This window comes from Orcinus orca, chromosome 18 (assembly GCF_937001465.1).
Source record: "Orcinus orca chromosome 18, mOrcOrc1.1, whole genome shotgun sequence".
NCBI lineage: Eukaryota > Metazoa > Chordata > Mammalia > Artiodactyla > Delphinidae > Orcinus > Orcinus orca.
The window spans coordinates 7,167,632-7,186,878 of NC_064576.1; the positions used below are offsets into that span (position 1 = coordinate 7,167,632).

The following is a 19,247-nucleotide window of genomic DNA, read 5'->3' on the forward strand; positions in this document are numbered from 1 at the left end:
AGGAGTAAGCCAGCAACCATAGCCTGGCTTGGTCTCAAGAGATAAAATGCTGTATGCAGAAGACTTCAAAAGGATTTTGGAAAATGTGTCATATTAAGCTTAGGGTGATTCCATTTTTGATTAGAGTTAAACACAAGTGAAGAAAATGTGTAGACATATCAGGAGAGCAAGATACCATCTGTGTTTAATCATATATTCTTTTTCTACTGGTCCTCCAAGTGAAGTTTCTTCTCTGGTTAATTTTCTGTGTAAGTTTAGCTCTGCCAATTACAGAGGAAAGGGCAAGTTACTTAAACATTCAGCTCCTCGGTTTTCTCTTGTGTAAAATAAATGGGTTAAGCGAAATGATCCTTTCGGTGGACTTTAGTGGAAAGAGAATGTTTTGAAGAAGTTGAACATTAGTTAAAATGCCTACTGTAATATTATTGAATAAAATTTGATTTAAGAGAGTTGAGACCTGGGACTCAGGTTAAGACTGAGGGGCTGAGACGTCGCCCTCCAACGTAGGGTGTGCAGGTTTGATCCCTGGTCAGGGAGCTAAGATCCCACATGCCAAAAACCAAAACCATAAACATAAAACAAAAGCAATATTGTAGCAAATTCAATAAAGGCGTTAAAAATGGGCCACATCAGAAAAAAAAATTCTTTAGAAGAAAAAAGAAAGAAAATTGAGACCTGGTTCATTATGGAGCTATGAGGATCAAATAAGATAACATACTATTTCTCTAAGGCACATTGAAAGTACTAAATAAGGTGACTTCATGCCCAGACTCTAATACACTTGAACCAGAAATGCCTGTCCCATGTATATGAAATCCCAATTATTGCTTTCAAATGAACGCTTGTTATTGAAAGTACTATGCACATTGGGCTACAAAATGTTTGCATGTTACAGAAAAGTAAAACTACCAATATCTCTCTAAATTGCTTACTTCAGAAATGCTGCAGTATATAATCATGGCACCCTCACCCCTGCCTCAGTCCTGCCCAGTGGTGACCCTCACCTCAGCACATCTGTAAGCCACCCGTGGTCCCTTCCAGAGCACAGCAGTTGGGCCTCTTGTCTCATACCTACAAAATAATTCGATAAGGGTGACTTGTCAGACTAATAGGATAGAGCACATCACTTTCAGCTTTTTAAAGCAGGTTCCTGCCAGTTAAAACTATTATTTGAAAACATCTACACTGGGGTCCCAAGCAAGAGAATTCCTCCAAATTCCAACTTATTTCCATGGTAAGGCAATAGGGATAAAGAGTGTGACACAAACAAGATACATTCTAGGCTAAAAGCTAAAACTCAGAGTGCTCGGATGGTAGAGGGTAGATGGGAGGGGAATTTAAGGTCTAGGTTAATTTGAACTTGCTGTTATCTACCTGCGTGCGGTACACAGAATGATGCGTCTCCCACCCCTCAAGACATCCAAGTACTGATCCCTGGGACCTGTGAATATGTTACCTTACATGGCAAGAGGGGTTTTGCAGAGGTGATTAAATTAGAGGTGGATCTTGAGATGGACAGATTATCCTGGATTATCCAAGAGCCTCAATGTGATCACAGAAGTCCTTTTATAAGAGGGAGGCTGGAAGGTGAGTCACAGATGGACATGTGACAAAGGGAACAGAGGTGTTGGGGGAAGAGAGAGAGAGATTGAGATTTGAAGATGCTATGCTACCACTTAAGTTGGAGGAGAGGCCAAGAGACAAGGGACACAGGTGGCCTACAGAAGCTGGAAAAGGCAAGGAAGCCAGTTCTCCCCTAGAGCCTCCAGAGGGAACATGACTCTGCTGACTCCTTGGTTTTAGGGTGTCTACCTACAAACTGAATATGTGTTGATTTAACCCGCTTGATTTGTTGTAATTTTCTTCAGTACTATAGGAAACTAATACGTCAATTATCTATTTTTTTTACATCCAATTTTTACACGTTTTCCTCCCTCTGCTTGCCATATGAGCCATAGTATTGAACCAAGTAAATACATATTGAATCACCATGTGTAGACGTACAGTTCTCACACAGAACTCTCATCTCCCACCTTCACAAAGACCCTTGGGAAGAGAGTTGAGGACTTGTATTTTTTCCAGTACTTTATTAAGCATTTACACTAAAATGTTATGAAATATCAGCAAAACCTTAAAAATCACTAAATATCTCATGTTTAAAACTCTTCCTACATGATACTGATAGTTTGTTTTAATAAAATGCACTACTCATCACATTCGCTTTGGAATATCAATGATTTCTTAATAGTTGCTATATGATCTTTTCTGGTTACTGCTATATCTAGACTTTAAAATGGCACAAGGAGAATAGACATGAAAAGAGAGATACTCTGATAATGTGCAGGACGTATGTATGTTTGTGTGTGTGTGTGTGTGTGTGTGTGTGTGTGTGTGTGTAACAGACGTCACACTGCCTACCTCAAGACCCTTGGCTTTTCTAATTCTGGGACGTTGAAAGCTAACTACTTCCTCTGTACCACAGTTTTCTTGAAATTAGAACTACTAATACTACCTCATAAGATTAGTGGAAATAATAAAATAAATTAAATTAAATGTACATAAAATGCTAAGAACAGCACTTAGCACATAGTATTCACTCTGAAAACATTAGTTATTACTGTTATTAGTATGATCACCACTATTATTCCCGCTAAACTACATTAAGTGTCCAAGAAAAAGCTCTTTCATTGCCCTGGTAGTTGTTGAGACACTGCAATGGCCATTGGTGTCCACCTGTCCTGCTGTATTGGGTCGATGGCCTGCCTGGTACCCCACCTGGCCACTTACAGCCCTGTTGATTACATCAATGCCACACACTGCCCACTATAGCAAATTGTTCTGCCATTTCAATAGTTTTGTTTCAACAATGCAGGATATGAAAAATATTTTTCCAGAAGAGTGAGTTGTTTGGATGCTTTTGGGATTCCCTTGGCAAAATTAAGATCACATTTAGGCTTCTGAGTTGGATGGTAAGAATCTGAAACCAACAAAAGGATGAGGCCCTTTACATCAGGTTCTATCCATTGACCTCTATATTCAATCTAAGAAGAAGTTCACTTATTGGAGCCAAGCATTCATCATGTCATAACTGTGTTGAATAGATATTTTTCTCCCTTAGAAACGAAAATCTCAATGTCATGCTAACATTGTGATTTCTGAATAGGGTGGGTAAATATCCAGTAACCAGGGCAATAGATAACAATTTCCAGGATAAGAATGTGGAATGTTCATTAAGAAGCCACTTCCAATTCTATCAGAAATGGCAATCAATTGTTTCTTGAACGATCCCCTAAGCTTCTACAGTCTTGACATAGAATCAATAAGACATCACCTGGCAATTACAAAGTATGCTGCAAGTATATAATTAGCTAAACAATTTAGTAGCCAAATATAATCCACTCAAGTACTTGCCTCTTTATAGCCTTTGAACACAACTGTGGACCACTATAACCTCTCATTTCTCCAGATTCATGGCATCCGTTTAATACATCTCCTCATTTGAATATTATTTTGTCATCTAATGACACTTTTTAATTTACTTTTCTTTTTCAAAATTATATGTCTTTTCTCCCATCTAGAGTATACAGTTTTAACTGCACATATCAACTCTGCACATATTAGGTACTAGCTCCCCAGACATTTATTTTTATCAGATTGCTTTAATGTATTATTGACTCTATGTTAGTAGGCTTAATTTTCATATGTTCTAGTTAATTTCCTACACAGTACAAGCCAGAATACAATGTATCCGTTCCATCAGAGGCAGAAGGAGAGACAAGATATATCACGATGAAACTAATATCTGTTCCTCAATAATTGTAGCCTGAAGCTTCGGCTTTCTTATCAACCAGATATCAGCAGCGTTCTCACAAGGTACAGAATATTTGGTTGACTTAATTCTTTCACTAATTCAATAAACATTTCCAGAAGATCTCAAACATCTGACACTGTTTCAGTTGTTGGCAATATAAATAACTATTCTATTTGCCATATTTTATAAAGGGGAAAATGGAAAAGTGATTTTAACATAGACACGTTTCTTTTTAGTGGTCTATTACTGCATTAGCACAGAATCAGTTTTAAGAAGGGAATTTAGAAATGATCCAATTGTTTTCCTATCTTTGACATGCCTTATAAAATTTTTCTCTATGTCTCTGCATTTGTAATGAGGGGAAAAATAAAGATGGGGCTTTTGTTCAGATTCTGGGCTGCTACATGCACATCTGGGGAAACATTTTCAGAGGTAGGGAAGCCACTGATGAGGGGAAGAAGTGAAAAGTGAAGAGCCATTCCTTGGTGTCGTGTGGGTGTGGTGCAGAGTGGACTCCTGCAGGAATGGGTGTGAAGAAAGTCGCATGCTGTATAGGTGACACCTATCTTTTCTGATCATTCTTGTTAACAGAAGGTTAGACTACGGTTGTCAATTGCACCCTTTGATAAAACTGGAAAGGGTTCTTCAAGCCAGGACTGAGGTCTTAAAACAGCAACAAAAGCTTTCCTTGGGAATGATTAAACATGATATTAGAACTACATGCAGTTTATTAAATGATTAACAGAATCAGAATTATTTATACATCAAAACACAGGTAACATATAAAGCGATTCTGATTAATCTTTGGTCCTTCTCACTTGGAAATGGATGCAGTTCTTAGTGTATCATGACCAGCCAGTATGCGATCCGCTCCTTCACACACCCTGCTTTCTTTTATTTTCTCATACTCTCTTGTGTGTACACTGTCCATATCCCAAATTGTTAGCTTTATAAAGATTGATATCAATACAAACTGCAGAGGGCTCGATGTTCAAAGTTCAAAAAAGATGAGCCTATTTTTCAGTTTTTTACATAAGGCTAGCTAAGCCTGTTACTACTATCTACTGCACTGGTCTGTGCGATACAATAACATAGGAGCATGTATGCTCCTTCGATAGGCTTCCTATGAATTCATGGCACAGTTGCCTGCTTCTTTAACTGAGAAATGTACCACTGTCATAGCTCCCTAAGTTTTGTTTCCTCGACTGAAATCTGATTTGGGCTGGGGCAGTAAGAGAGATTTTATAGTTCACTTGAGTTTGGGGTCTGAAGAAAACGAGTGCCAGGTTTACATCCTGATCAAGTCACCCCACAGCATCTTTGACGCTATGATACTTTCTGGATCCTAGCAGCAAATATCTCTCCTGGCTGCTGCAGGCAAAGTGTCTAGGAGTCTTCTCTTTAACTGTTTCATTCTCACTTGTCTCTGGTATTTAATACTAAGCATTTACCATTATGTCTTAAATAAAAGAGTGATGAATGAATATACCAGTTATTTAAAACATAAATGCATGAATTAAATAGATTATTTCAAGAAGATAAAGTATGAAACATTATTACTATGCAAATAAATATGCTATTCCTCTTTTTATCAAAAGAAAACTGTTCTTTGCTACATAAATATTGAGATGCATAGATAGACAAACATATAGGCATAGTAGATATCTCATTTTATCTTCCCCTTAAACCTAATTGATTATTTTGATTTGCAAACAAAATTTTAAAAATTCTATCAGGTATACATAAGACTGAGACCTTTTAAATAAAAAGGGGCATTTTTCTCATTGCTGCTTGAACAGAAACTGAACAATAGATTCTACTAAGGCTAACTGACATCAGTTCTATTATCACTTTAATTCAATTTTCATTAAGCGCCATGGCGCTAAGCCTTGTGTTACACCAACCGCTCATTACCACAGGAAGACTTGCTATATTATATTAAATGAAATATAGGATTTGTTCAAAATAGAATGATAGATACTATCTGGGAGTTAATATGTAATACATTATCCACCAGGTTTAGAAGATAAAAATTTTTTGAATGTGCATATCCTTAGTGATGTAAATATAAATTTAGACTAATAGTAATTTTTTTCAATAAAAACCTTCAAAAATTTTATGTTTAACTAACAGTAATTAAAAGACATTTATTTGTTTTCTGCTTCTGTAGAATTTATTCAGAGCATAGTTCAGGATGCTATCTTCCTCTAAGAATTGTGTTTTTGTGTTACTAATTCCTTTAGAGAGTTCACTAACTTTAGACAAATGCTGTATACTGTGTAAACGGCCTTTTATGTCTCAAAACTGTCTATTTTCTGAACACACTGAAAAGGCTACTTCCCCTTCTCATGTATCATGGTAAAGTCTGTAAGACAACAGTAACGAGGTCAAAAGGACCTTAAAGCAGCAGGATACTTCAATTAATAAGACAAGATAAATATTTGAGCAGCTTTAAAGGTTCACTTCTCATAAAGATTTAGATAACCATCATATGTTATATAATGACTTCATTTTCATAATCATCTGAAATTCCCTTCAAATTAAATCTATATATTACATGTAGATATTTTTTTATTTGACATATCCTCCCAATGAAACAATTACTTCGGTGAATTTAATGGCCCTTCTCCTAAGTGATAGAGCTGTACAATGTTCACCATCCTGCTATTAAAATATTCTAATTAAATCAGTCACCCTGGTCCCATCTGTTATATACGGATCTCATGTGGAGAAGCTGCTGGAATCTCTCCAGGGCAGTGAATGTACTTCGTTCCTTTCACGGCTCATTGGATGTCACGTGCACGAGGACCTTGTTCTTGGTTTGAAGTTATAACTGAGACTCCGGGTAGACAATAAACCGCAGTGAATGCTATGAAGATTAAATCAGCTCTTTTTTCGTACTCTCAGAATGCTTGCAAAGTAAAAACAGTTGTGGCCCATGACAATATTTAGCAATCTACTCTTAATCGTGTTCTAGGCATGTGCAGAAACGCTGGACATTCTCCCCAGTCCTAAGCATGAGGTGATGGTCCCAGGAACCCATGTCTGTAGGAACATTGGAGACCTGGGGAGTCCACCCCAAGGCTGGACCTGACCAGGATACCAAAGTCAAAGTCAGGGCTGAAGCTTGATTTGTAAGCGCAGAGACCTCTGTTCTCCCAAAGATCATGGCACATTCGATAACCATTTTCCAACAAACGTACTGGTTTTCAAATTCTACTTTCTTGGGCATGAACAATGGTTTGATGGGGGTTGGGAGGTGGGGTTTAATTCATACAACTTCACGTGTATAACCTTCTTGTTAAAAGATGATAATAACAAAGGCCTTGATATGTTAATCAGGGGAAATTTGTTGACAACATGTAAGATTTCGTAAATGAGAGACGAGAAAACTGCGTTGTTCTCTGCATTTGTCACTGCTGTTTTTCAGCTCTAACTATTTGATTCATGAGTTGTCAGATGACTTTCACAAGGAAAAGAATCTTAGTTTTAATGCCATGTTTTAATAATTAAGTGGGTTAGTCTAGCTGAAACTACTGTTCCCTGAAATGCACAGCTACACACTATTAATTGTGACGATGCTTCATTATAGAGATGGCAAATCTGTTTATATCTCAGATCCTTTTTGGCATTAAGAAGGCCATGAAGTGTAAACAAATAAATACATGAGTTATTTATTCAAGCAGCTAAATGTACAGCTTATCTATACACATATACATACACACACACAAATGGGCATGTACTTTTTTCTCCCTTTTCTTATTCCTTCTTCAATATTTCAAATAGTAAATATTTTCAAATGTGATTTATATGAAAGCTATTCATGCATATAAAGAATTAAGTAGTTCCACCAGCTCTAGAAATAAAATGCAGTCCTTTTAACAGGAAACCACTTAGCTCTTGAATCTGGTTCGTTGAGAATTCACCTCTTTTTATACAAATTGCATGTGCGTTAGTATCTATTAACCTTCTGCTATGGTTCTTTTCTACTTAGCTCTGTTTTCTCTCCTTGCCTTCTCTCACACACATGGACCTTCCTCTTCAACGTTTTCTCCTGATGAGCTTAGAGTCTACTTTGGGTCTGATCAGTACTCAGTGCTGGTGTCTCTATTACTCTACATTCTACCCAAAACTCAGGTCAAGGTGACTTGGCCCACTCACTTTCCCACGCCCATGCAACCACCATTTCAAATGTTCCCCTGCTCCAAGCTTCTAACATCTTCTCCCCACCTTGCTTCTATTTTCCTGAGAAAATTGACGCAAGTAGGAGAGAGGCCTTCCCCCAGCTCTCAGATATGACACATCGACCCCACGTCTGCCATGCCTCCACCTCATCTCCTGTAAAGACAGATGTGCCACCTGGGTTCCTAGTACTTCCTGCTTTCCTCCTGCTGACACATCCTTCTGGCCCACACTTGGCATTTGCTGTAGCTCTTCTCCCTTCCCTGCATTTCTACTGAATCAGTATTAGCATCAAACACTTTTTCTATCATTTTCAAAAAGAAAAATCCCTCTCTTAATACATTTAGCATCCGTTCTCACATTTCTTCTGCAATTCTCTACTCCTCCCCCTTCCCTCCCCCCCAACCCCCCATTAAGGCAAATCTACACCAAGTATTGTCTGAACAGACTCACTCTCTTCAACTGAACTCTTCACGTTTTCTCTTGAACCCTCCTCAATCAGGACTGCATTCTCACCCTGCTTGCAAGCCATTAACAAGAAGACTAATTCCTGTTCTCCATCTGACTTGAATATCAACATTTGACATAATTGCACCCTGAAACATTTTCTTCGCTTGGATTCCAGGAAACACCTGGTGTTCTAGCCTTTTTTTTCTCAGTCTGCTTTCATGAACTTGACTCCTCTCTCTGACCTCTAAATGCTGGTAAGCCCAGGGCTGTCTTCTATTCGCACTCAAACCCCTCATGATGTCACCTCATCGCATGCTTCCCGTTTATATCTACTGTCTGAGTTCTTCCTCTGAATCCCAGAGTGTTAGATTCAACTGCCTGTTGAACGTTTCTTCCCGGATGTCTAATCTACATTTCGAGCTCACCATGTTGAAAACAACACCCTCACCCCCACCCCCACCCCCACCCAAAAAAAAGAGAAAAGAAAGGAAAGAAAAACCAACTCTGTTTCTACCACTAGTAAAAATTTTGTTGTAGGGTTACCTTGCTTTCAATCTAGCAGCAAATCCTATTAGCTTTACCTCCAAATTATATTTAAATATTAAATTTAAATACAGGTTCCCACCACTCTCTTCACCTTTGCTGCTACCACCCAGGTCAAAACCCCTTCCTTTCCTCATCTCTACCTTATCACAAGTGCTACAAATGGATAGGTTTGCTCTGTCTTTGCCTTCTTTTCTGTTGTTCTCGGATTGATCAAGTTAAACTAACAGACGATGTCATTTCTCTACTCAAAACACAGCAGTCGTTTCCCATCTACCCCAGTAAAAGCCTGAGCCATCACTGATGCCTATCAATTACTGAAAGATTTGACTCTTTCCTCTCTGTGTTCAACTTTGAACATGGTCTTCCTTGCACATGGCACTCAGGGAACACTGGCTGACTGTTCCCAGGACCTAGGAGGCACGTACCCTCCAGTCAGTACACAGGGCACTTAGAAACCCATTCTAATCTAGACTCATGCCCTTTCTCTTTAGCAAGTTTCCATGAATTATCTAACTCATGGTGCTCTCATGTCTGTTCTCTCTGTTACTCTTTGTGAATTTCTAGAACTTAAATTAGAATAATTTTTATTTTAATATTTTCTCGTGTTTTCCATCTTTGTCTTTCTGCCCTACTTACTGGAGATTTTTTTTTCAACTTTATCTTCCAAAACTTCTACTGAGTTTTACTTCTGCTCTCTTGAGTTAATTTCCCCAAGATATTTTGTGTGTGTGTGTGTGTGTGTGTGTCTGTGTGTGTGTGTGTGTGTGTGTGATGTATGAATGTGTGTGTGTAGCTTTCAGATTGCTCTTTTTTTCTAGTATATTTTTCTTACTTCAAACTTTCAATATATTTTCTTATCTGTCTGAGGATATCCAGGGTAGTGTTTTAGTATTTTTGAAGTTTTCTACTCCCTGGTGAGTCCCTATTTCCTCTAAATTCTTTCTCCATTTCTCTCTTTCTTTTTCTTTCTTTCTTTCTTTTTCTTTCTTTCTCTCTTTCTTCCTTTCTCTCTCTCTCTCTCTTTCTTTCTTTCTTTTTTCTTTCTTTGTTTTGTTTGTTTTCCCTTTACTTCAAACCTCTTGTTTGAGAGGCTCTGGTTGACTCCGTTGATTCTGCTCCTTGTAAGGAGGCAAAGTAAGAAGCTGTTTAGAGGTTCCAAGTGTATGTCCCCTACCATCTTCTCCAAGTGGTGATTCAGCCAGGCCATTTGATGGGGAACTGACAATCAGTATCCTTAGGAGTTTTCTCTTAGAGTCGTTTTCTTTTGCAAAATAAATTCCTCTGATATCCTGCATGGAGGATAAGTGTCTGGGAGTTCAGTGGGAGAAGAGATTTAGGACATCAGAATGTTTCCTTCACAACTTTAGTTTTATTTCTCCCCTTTCGATCTCATTCTACATAATCACCCTTCTCTCTTACCTGTGGAGTGACCAGCTAATACTAGTAGTCTTGGAAATTCGAAAACCTGCTGGAAATGTTTCATTCTATCTCATTTTGGCTCTCGACCCACTGCCACTCCACTCCCCACCTCCACCCCCAACAGTATTTTGTCATCTTGGGTCTATTAAGAAAACTTTTCACTATTTGCCTTACATCTTCGAAAACGGTGTTGCTCTTTTCTCTTCTAACATTTTTTTTCTTAATAATTCTGTTTATTTCTTTAAAAATATCTCTTCACTGTAGCTTTCGAGCAGTTTCAAGAGGGAGCAAAAAAAGAGATGTATGTATTCATCCTCTGTTCCAAATGCACTATACATACAAGGAACATGTTATCAGAATCGGTGTCGAGATTTCTCATTAGAGTCCCTACCTGGGGCGGCTGCTCTGTGGTCTGGCTGGGCGCGATGGGCACGGGGTGGGGAGCCCACTGTGAGGATGCTGGGGAGGGAGCTCTGTGGACCACGCACCTGTCCATCCGAGCGCGTGGATGGCAAAGCCCTCGGAGAGTTGCTGCTGAAGCTGAAACAGGCCACAAGTGACCAGGCATCCCTGAGTCAACCTCCACCTCCTTCTCCGCTGCCAGGAGGAGTGACACTGGGAGGGCAATGTCGCCCCCAGAGGGCAAGATAGAGCCCTGTGCTGTCAGTTTCCAGGGAGCAGGTGAACCGAGTGCTTCCAGCCTCCTGCCCATCTCCTGCGCCCGCTTTTCAGGAGGGGGCCCTATCCGGAAGAGATGGGATAAAGGATAAGCACGGTGTATTTTCATGGTCCCTTGACTTCCTTTGCAGATTTTAGGAGACACGCCTTTGGGAATGGCCTCCAGGTCTTGGCTAAGTGTCTTCTCCTTCCTCTGTGGGTCAGCAGTCAGCTTTCCCTTATATTCTCAGCTATTTAATATGATTTCGGGAGAGTGGGGTGACCCACAGCCTATTCTTCACGATGAGCTTCATGAAAAGGGGCACAAGCATCTAGAAAGACAGATGGGCTTTAACACAGGTGCCAGCTGGCGTGCAGGTGAGAACGCAGACAGAGCTGAACAACTCTTGTGGGAGGGTTAAAAATCTTTGCTGGGTTATGATGACCTGGCTTCAAAAATCTAAAGAAAAGAACCAAACATGTCACATCTACTTGGGCCCGGCATTGGACTAAAGTGTTGTTCATGAGTTCAGAAGGAAATAAAGACTTCCTTACTGTGGGATTAAACACCAAAGAAGGCAGGGACCAATTCTACTGGGAAAAAATGAAAGCTTCTCAGTGCATTCCTGAGCTTCGTCTAGAAGATACTGATTGGTTCTTGACATCAGGTGACGATGCTTGTGTCGTACAAGAGAACCTGAGATGGCTTTTGGCAGACTAACCCTGATGAACCCATACACTTAGGGAGAAGACTTAAGCCCTATATAAGGTAGGGCTACATGAGTGAAGAAGCAGGAGATGTACCAAGCAAAGGAGTGTTGAAATTTGTTGATGCAGCCAAGACAGACAGATGTACACACAGTTCTTCCATGGGACACAGCCCTGGGGAGACACATGGAAATCACGAATGCAGAAGCAGGGATTCTAAAGACCCCATTGGAAAAGAAATTTTCCATCTTTTGGATACCAGAACACCACTGAAAGTTTATCTAACCAGAAACTTTTGGTGCTGGGGCTATACCTATTATCCTCCTGTAGAGGGTTCTGTTTGCTGTTTTTTTTTTTGTTTTTTTTTTTTTTTTGGTACGCGGGCCTCTCACTGTTGTGGCCTCTCCCATTGCGGAGCACAGGCTCCAGACGCGCAGGCTCAGTGGCCATGGCTCACGGGCCCAGCCGCTCCGCGGCATGTGGGGTCTTCCCGGACCGGGTCACGAACCCATGTCCCCTGCATTGGCAGACGGACTCTCAACCTCTGCACCACCAGGGAAGCCCTGTTTGCTGTTTTGAACTTGCAGTTTATCTTCACTATGTTGACTCCACAGCAGTGTATGTGTTAGAATACCTTGTTTATCATCTTCATCCACATGGTTGTGTTTACAGATAGTGATCTACCTTGCCTGCGACTAGACTAAAGGAAACAGTGAGGCATACAAACATGAAGATCCAAAGGAAAAATTATAAAACTCTAGGAGGAAAAACATGAGTGAATGGAGACATAAAGTGTCTAACATTACACTGAATAAAGTCTTCTGCGTTTCTGTTGTAGAATCTTGGAACCTCAGTGAGCACTTCTTCTAAGTGAACATTCCATGGTATAGTACCATAAATCTTTCTTATGTATGACTGTCGACTGAAGCTTTAAATACACTGTGCAGTATGTTAAAATGGGCTTTGGCCACATTGAGGAACTAGAGATTTTGTTTCCTCTTCCTGACCATGTGTATTATTGTTTAACCAAACTAGTTAAATTTGCTAAAACTTCATCACACCATTTTGTAACATATACACAATGCTAAATAAAACCTGTCCTTAAAGTATTTTAGAAGGAAATATTTTTGCTCAGTGTTATTTGTAAACTCAAGCCTTGAATCTGTAATTGCAGTGATAACTTATAATTGGTAGTATTTCTTCCAGAATAAAGAATAAAAAAGGCACTTGTTCTAAAGGTGCATTCAGGAAACCACAATTTAAAATAAAAATCCTATCGGTGTTTTCCAAGATCCTACCAGAACACAGCATTACTTTTCTAATACTAAATAACAAGATCTCCATGCTGAAAAATGATTCAATTAGATAATCATTTACTAATAATAGTTATTATTATTTGTACCAAATTTCCAAGATCTGTGCTGGGGGTTGTGCAAGTCAAAAATAAGGCATGGATTTTACATTCAAGTTATTTGTTATTCCATTAATACCTATTTCCATATGACCAATATGAACAAATCGGAGAAAATCTCACTGCCAAAATGTGTGGTTCTAAATGTAAAATGAGAGGTAAGAAGAAGGAACAAGTACTGTTGTCTGGAGAATGCAGACAAGACGTTCTGTGAGGGGTGGAGGAATGGCTAAGACTTGGAGGGTAGGGCCATGTTCCAGAAGTGGCAAGATGCTTTCCAAGTCAAGCTGGCAGAATGACTTCATAACATCTCATACAAGAACAGAGTAGGTATTTGGGAATTGATTACTGAATAAAGGGATATTGAAGTGGGAATTCATTTCTGAGAGGGCTATGAAGCATGTCCAATTGAAACAAATGCTATGTGTTGTTGAACAGTGAGAAGACACAATTCTCCAGGCAGGCTTTCAAATCAGACTCCAGTCCTGGTCAAAACGGTATGGAAGTTCCTTAAAAAACTAAAAATAGAGCTAACATATGATCTTGCAATCACACTACTGGGCATGTATCCAGAGAAAACCATAATTTGAAAGGATACATGCACCCCAATATTCACTGCAGCACTATTTACAATAGCTAAGACATGGAAGCAACAGAACTGTCCATCAGCAGATGAATGGACGAAGAAGATGTGGTACATATACAATGGAATATTACTCAGCCATTAAAAAGAATAAAATAATGCCATTTGCAGCAACATGGATGGACCTAGAGGTGATCATACTAAGTGAAGTAAGTCAGACAAAGACAAATATCATGTAATATGGCTTTTATGTGGAATCTAAAATATGATACAAATGAACTTATTTACAAAACAGAAACAGACTCACAGACAGAAAACAAACTTATCATTGCCAAAGGGAAAAGGGGGAGGGATAAATTAGGAGTTTGGGATTAAAATACACACACTACTTTATATAAAAGAGATAACCAACAAGGACCTATAGCACAAGGAACTATACTCAATATCTTGTAATAACCTATAAGGGAAAAGAATCTGAAAAAGAATGTATATCTCTCTATATATAACTGAATCACTTTGCTATACACTTGAAAGTAACACACCATTGTAAATCAACGATACTTCAATAAGGTACAAAAAAACACCTTGTTCGCAACCTTGTGAGAGATTCTGGAGCAGGGGACCCAGCTAAGCTGTGTCCAGAACCCTGACCCTTTGAAACCGTGAGATATTAAAGATGTGTCATTTTATGCCACACATGACACAGCAGCAATAGATTAATAACAAAATGTGAATTTGAGATGATAGACAAAGGATAACATCAGTGTTCAGCAGAGAAAAAGATTGCACAAGTAATATCAAGTTGGTGTGTCATTCTTCTAACGGTAGAAGAATCAGAGGAAAGTTGTACATTTTGAAGCTTGTGGAACTATTTAGACTTGAAACATTGAGCCCCTAACTGTATTAAAATCCACGGGAATTAAGACATTACTCCTGCTGCTACTACGAGTCATATATTAAGGAATTTTTTCAGTGCTAGACACACTTCTAAGCACCTTATGTGTATCGATTCAGTTAAAAATGATAATTACCTTATGTGATACGTTTCTTTATCATCCCATGTTGCAGGTGGTCAATAATAATGGGGCAAAACTAATGGGTGGGAGATCCAGGCAATGTATTCCTGAAACCCATGTTCTCAGAGATAAGGTGCTCTTCAAACACTTAGGATCCGAAGAATACAGAGAGGGACACTCCACCTGAGAGCAGAGAGGGTGGCCGACTCCAGGGTTTAATTGTATCAAAAAATGTGCACTGCCAGTCTAAACAAAATATGTTGCCGTGTATTTGAATCTGACCCTAAAAACCCAAGGATATTATAGTGCCTTTGGTCATAAAAGGGGGGTTTGGTTACTAATTCATTAAGAAACAGTAACAACTGGATCTATTTAATATTTAAGAATTTATTTTTAGGTTGAAATCTAACTGTAGAGATGTTATAGAAGATGCTCTGAATAGAATTTATATGGCTTATGAGCAAAAATAAAATTGCATGCTCTTCCCAAATGTATGTTTTGTGCCAGAAGAGATTCCCAGATGGTTTTATGGTTTGAGATAGCAAAAGCTAGGAGGGAGAGGGAATAACTTAATAGCGTAATGGTTGCATAATTGCAACATAACTTTTACCCTAATGACAAGTATACCATAACAATAATAAAAGTTTTAGAAATGATGATGGGGCACTTATTCCTTCAATGACCATATAATTAGTTTATATTATATTTGGCACAGGATGCAATCTTATATTTTATCATGAACAAGCCACTGTTGTTTGTTGTAGACTTTGAAAACTTTTTGTTTATTGGACTGCACTATTCATTTATCTATTCATTTCAAAATAAGTATTGAGAACATTTTGTGTATAACACAGATTTTTAAAATAAGCATACGCACAGGATCAGATCATCTAGAAGAAAATCAGCAGTGTTATGGGCTCGTTTGCATTTGGTAAATTGAGATAGCACCCTACGTCCAAGGACTAAAATGCAAGCCATATCACCATCAATAGATGTGGGAAAGTGAGGGAATTACAGGGGTCAAGGGCAGTGAAGATTCCTAACTAGGGGGAAATGGTGATGGAATTTATAGGGAAAAAGACAATGAATTTTGTTGCATGAAACTGAGATCCTATAAGCTATACCCATATTTAAAGGTAAAAAGTGTACAAATATTCCACTAAGTAAAGAGTCAAAAAATATTCCTGATTCTTTTAAACCTCAGTTCTAGATAGAAGGGGAAAATTTTCCCTGAAAATTCAGTTACAAATCATGCCTCATGTGGTTTTGATGTATATATTCATTAAACCTATATATCCCCCAAATCCTCAAGAAAAGTATTTAATTTATAGTTGACTAAGATTGTTATTATTCTCAGGCATTTTCAGAAGAAAACGCAAACCTTTAAAGAAAAACAAACAAACTTCAACCTAGGCCTCAAAGAATTTGGGACTCACAGTGACAGATCATAAAATACCCAGGGCAGCTTGGTACCATGAATGAGCACTGACACACACAACACAGAGACTTCAGGTTTTGGAGTTATCACTCACAAAATATAGAATAAGTATGTTTAATATGCTTTTAGGAAGGCAATTATGAAAACATGAGCAACATTTAAGAAATAAACCAACAGGTTTTAAAAATAATGAAAAGAATACCTGGAAATGAAAACTGCAATTGAAAAATTGCAACTCAATGGATTAGACATAGATGGAGAGATATCCTCAAAGCTATCAGAATACAGTCCAGAGAGAAAAAGACATATCAGAATACAGTCCAGAGAGAAAAAGACATGGAACAATGAAAGAAATGTTAAAAACTGTGTAGAAAATAGAAACATTTTAATATACATTTAATTAATTTTCCAAAAGGAAAGAAGGGGAAACCAACTTTAAGAGGCACTATTCAAAGAAATAGTGTCTGAAAGTTTTCCAGCTAGTAGACAGTAAACTTCAGATCCAGGAAGCATAGAAATTACAAGTAAAAGGTAATCCACACCTAGACATTTCACACTGAAGTGAAGGGACTTTGAAGAAAAAATAAATTTAAAACATTCAGGGAGAAAAGACAAATGCGAAGAGCCATTAGGCTGACCGTTGACTAAGTGACGGCAACAATGATAGAAAGCCAGAAAGCAGTGAGATAATAATTGTTATGTTCTAAGAGAAAATAGAACTTAAAATTCAAAATTCCAATCAAGAATGAAATCTTACAATTTTTGACATTTAAAACTCAAAAATTTTTATCACCAACATACTTTCACTAAGTAAATTGTGAAAGACACGTTTCAGGAATGAGGAAAATGATTTTAGAGTGTAGATTTGACGCATAAAAACACTGGTTAAAAGTGTGATTTAACTATATGGGTAAATATAAATGAACACTAGTTCTATATAACTATAATAGGTGATATCTAGTTTGAGAGATTGGAATAAAGCAGAACATGGGTTGGAGAAGAATACTTAAATCTAAGTGGTCAATTTCTCAATTAAACTAGGGGGATAAACAAGAGTTTTTAGGGAACAAGAAAGAGGGGTGTGCAGAGGAGCTCAGAGGTCAGAGGGATAGGAGATGATCAAAGAGTGTCTTTGGGTTTGTAGGCTGAGGAAAGAGGAAGTAGTCCCTGAAGGCTGAATCTACCATTAAGGAAATGTAAATTCTTGGCAAAGCAATATAAACACCCAAGTCAAAGTGCCTTTACAATTGGAAGTCCATATGGTCTTTTATGTGTTACAAAAATGCATGGAGGCTAACAAGTGAAGGAAATTCTCCGCACAATCATGAAGAATAAAAGTTCTTTACATCCTGGCGCTGCCTCTACTCCCTTCTCTCATTAACATATCATTCTTAACCCGTGGTTTGCCTGGTGTCATTAAAGGTAAAAGAAACTGTAAGCCTCATGCCACAATGCAAGGCTTTATGTTCGAATGTATTTATTTAAAGAAGGCAGAAGGGAGGAGGTTATTATTACTCAGCTTAATTTCACTTTGAAAGGAAAGCTCTAGCATCAGATGCTAATGTGTTCCGTTTCCTAAACAAGTTCCCTTTGAACAGTAAAAGCATTTCTTTGTCAAAGCCTTCTTCCATTTTTTTCCTCTCTCCATCAAAGGAGTAGAAAAAAAATAATGTTGACTTTCTTTTTAATTCATACTATATCAATTAATTATAAAAGCTTTTTACAGATAATTTTGATTTTCCCAGATATGTTTAAATCTGAAACAGTCGTGCAATTAATTCATCTTCTGTAAAGATGAGTCTGCAATGTGTATTTATAACAGGGAAGAAGACAAAGAATAATAAATAGAGTTGGCCATCTTATTTATACCTATTTGAAATTTCTCCGCATTTCTGCATTCAGTCTTGTTTCAGGTAGCCTTTAGCCATAAAGACTGTAGATTTGTTTACTTCCTTCTACCTTTTTAAACTCCACCTTGTGACATAACCACTGAAACTTACTTTGTGGCCTTGATCCTGTGGGTCTAGCAATCATGCCCTCAGAGGGCTAAGAGCCTTTTTATTCTTATATATCAAGTCATCATCCTCTGTTAGATAACGCTTTCAATTCTTAAAGAGCATCGTACACTGATTTTCCTGCTCTTTACCTCTATCTTCACTAGAATAAATAATTATATTTCTTTCCCTTTTCTATATAATTTTCTAACTCATTTGTCTTACCTTCCTTTTACCTTCTCTGTTTCTTAACCATGTGTGCTTTCCAGGATATGGTCCTTGATCATCTGCTTCTCTCTACCATCTCATCCCTGGATATGCTTGTCTTGTCTTAAACAATCCTCTCTGTAGTTGTGTAATGTCCAAGGTAGATTATAGGGCTCCCTGAAAAAGATAAAATTTTACACACAAATTAGGTTTGTGCTTAAGCAGTTAGCCTGGACTCTTTCTTTGAAAATTTGAAACAGTAGTTACATCATAATCTATCAAGCTTGAGCATATAATTAGGAGAAAAAATAAACATATCTGATACTTTAGAATAAAGTGATACAGTAAGATATTAGACATTATTCATGCCTATGTTCTATATTTACTTACTTAAGAGTTTGACAAATAATATAAGCATGTAACCCTGTATTAAATCACCCGTCCATGATCTTTTTCTCTTGCCCCTTAACTCCTGACATTAACTGAATCATTTTGGATAATGATGCCAAGTGCAAAACCCAGGATGGTAAAAGGAATTCATTAACCCAAAATTCCATGAGTCTCATAATTCTCTCTTTCCCTGACTCCACCAAAATATTAATTCAGTGAACCTCAGAGCAGGTTCAAGAAGAATCGATTTTAGTTTAGTCTTCTCTTAATTGGTGTGTTGAGTCCTGTTGTGAGACTGGCTTTGTTGTTTAAGCTTTGTTTTGATAATTTTGTAACATATTGGCAACGAAAATCAATGTCAGTATTTATTATCAAAAGTCAAGAAAAACATATATTTTGATAATTAAAATTTAAGTTATTTCTTATCTTACATAA

General features: G+C 37.9%; 1 long non-coding RNA gene and 1 pseudogene across 1 annotated transcript; one reads left to right on the top strand and one right to left on the bottom strand.

Moving 5' to 3' along the window:
• Positions 1-227: 227 nt before the first annotated feature.
• On the bottom strand, positions 228-18,582 carry LOC125961935 (uncharacterized). Its single transcript, XR_007473086.1, has 3 exons — positions 18,452-18,582; positions 1,005-1,071; positions 228-260 (listed from the first exon to the last, which is right to left on the bottom strand). It is a non-coding gene; the product is annotated as an uncharacterized LOC125961935 (long non-coding RNA).
• Positions 11,242-12,526, top strand: LOC101282405 (glycoprotein-N-acetylgalactosamine 3-beta-galactosyltransferase 1-like; annotated as a pseudogene).
• Positions 18,583-19,247: the final 665 nt, after the last annotated feature.